Raw genomic sequence first — 2,684 nt, forward strand, 5'->3', positions numbered from 1 at the left:
GAAGATCCCTTCAATGCTTTGGGGCTCAAAATTGAATCTGAGTCTCACACACATTATCCAAGTGAGCTATGTCACTGGCTCTGCATTTTAATTTTATTTTTTTAATTTATTATCTAGAGTTACATCAGGCTAGCAACATGAGAGAGAGACATGACCCAGGAACCAAGCTCCTGGTGGCAAGGCCGTTCAAATCTTTATTCATCTGAGCACCCAGAGTTGGGCAGTAGTACACCTGGTTAAGTCACTTGGCGCAAACCACAATGGCCGGCATCCGCCTTCTGGTCTGAGCAAGCACGGTCCAGAATCCCCCCAAGTCCCAAATGGAAGTGGTTTGACAGTACCATACATGGTTAGGAAAGGGCCATAGAAAAGTCAAATGGGACAGGGAGAGGTAGGGACTTCCATAGCAACTGTTGCTAGGGGTTTAACTGGTAGGATTAATAATACCATGTGGGGAAATAGGGAGACCTTCAGTCATTTGTTAGACAAAGCATAAGACTGATATGTAGATGATAAAAGGGCTGACAATAGTATCAAGGAATGCAGGGTGGAGCAGGGGGAGCTGGCTTAATGTTTTAAAGAATGCCAGGTTCCTGGAGGCAGAAAAATGCAGGGTTTCTAGAGACAGGGAGGGACTGACAGGGAAGCAAAAAACTGCGTCTGTGCCTCATCCAAGCTCTACCTCACAAAAGGGAGTCTTACAGGAAGATTCGTTTCCTCAGTTCCCCATTTTTCAGTGGGAAAAGCCTCACCACGCTCAACCTGTTTCTCAGGGTATACCCAGCAGAGTTATACTATAAAGTTCACTGTGGCGCCAGAGACAGTTCAGTCATTTAGCTTCTCATGTTCTTGATGAGAACATGGTGACTGCTGAAATTTGACAAAAAGCTAAAGAATAGTACAGAGTCAATTTTGCTACATTTAAAAAGTGAAATAGTTGGAGTAGGTTGGTAGCACAGCAGGTTAGGCACACATGGTGCAAAGCATAAGGCCCAGTGTAAGGATCCTGGTTTGAGTCCCCAGCTCCCCACCTTCAGGGAAGTTGCTTCACAAGTGGTGTAGCAGGTCTATGTGGTGTCTTTCTCTCCCCACATCTGCCTCCCCCTCCTCTCTCCATTTCTCTCTGTCCTATCCAACAATAATGACAACAATGATAACTACATCAATAAAACAACAAGGGCAACAAAAGGGAATAAATAAGTAAATGATTGAATAAAGAATAAATTAATTAATTAAAAAATGAAAAATGTGGGCCTGGTGGTGGTGCACATATGATTAAGTGCACATATGACTATACACACAGATCAGGGTTCAAAAAGTGGTGAAGCAGGTCTGCAGACGTCTCTCTGTCTCTTTCTCTCCCTCTTCCCTCTGCCTCAATGTCTCTGTTCTATCAAAGTAAATTCCTTTTTTTAAAGAGTCAAAATTTAAAAACAAGTGAAAAACCAAAGAGGCAAAACTATGCTTATTATATGCTCTTTTATCTACTTGTTTATTTATTTTATAAATTTGACCTTCTATTTAGAGGGAAAGGAAAAAAATTATGGCCTCAAGGAACTTATTAAAAATAGAATTCTTAGCATCTCATCACCCTAAAATACCTATTCTCACCTGCCCTGTTTCTACTTTCTAGTTCCAATTTATTAAACATTTTGTCCTGCCTCATAATTTGCTGCCTTTCAGTCACCAAGTTGCAGATGCATCTTGACTTCCCTGGGCAAACAACTTCACCATTGTGTCCAGGAACCTCACTTCTCCAGAGCCCTACTCCACTAAGGACGGATAGAAACAGGCTAAGGATATAGGTAATCCTGCCATGCCCAGAATTACAGAAGGCAAACCTCCTACCTTCTGCACCCTAAAAAGAATTTTGGTCCACAGTCCTGGAGGGGGTGCAATGCTATGGAAAGATGACTAGAGGGCTCTGAACTCCAATTCCATCAGGACCCAGAAAGAAGAAAAAAAGAAAGACATTCAGAAGTAGTAATAGATGTAGCTGTGGCTTAAAATGGAAGAGAAGGCAGGAAAAAAGTGGGGGCTATAGATAGATGATAAATAGATAAATGATAGATAGATAGATAGATAGATAGATAGATAGATAGATAGATAGATAGATGACAGTAATACAAATGATAGCCAAACCATATCTGAGACATTGAGAGAAACACTGGAGTTTCAGTTGGATGGAATGAAGATACAGAACTCTGGTGGTGGTGGGAACAGTGTGGAATTATATCCCTGTTATTTTGTAATTTTGTAAATAACTAAAAATAATAAAATAAAATAAATAGAGGGAAAGGGTGAGTTTTGTAAGGTTTTAGGCTGTTGCTTGAAGTTCCAGCACTAAACTGGAGCACCATAGACAGCACAGCAATTCACCAGTCCTTTGCTCTCCTCATTTTCCCTTCCTCTATTTTGTGCCTCTTTTTTTAAAAAGTATTTTTATTTATTTATTTATTTTCCCTTTTTGCCCTTGTTTTTTATTGTTGTTATAGTTATTATTATTGCAGTTGTTGTTGGGTAGGACAGGGAGAAATGGAGAGAGGAGGGGAAGAGAGAAAGATAGACACCTGCAGACCTGCTTCACTGCTTGTGAAGAGATTCCACTGCAGGTGGGGAGCCAGGGCTGGAACCCAGCTCCTTTTGTGGGTCCTTGCACTTCACACAAAGTGCTCTTAACCCAC

The sequence above is a fragment of the Erinaceus europaeus genome, chromosome 14 (genome assembly GCF_950295315.1).
Source record: "Erinaceus europaeus chromosome 14, mEriEur2.1, whole genome shotgun sequence".
NCBI classification, from domain to species: Eukaryota; Metazoa; Chordata; class Mammalia; order Eulipotyphla; family Erinaceidae; genus Erinaceus; species Erinaceus europaeus.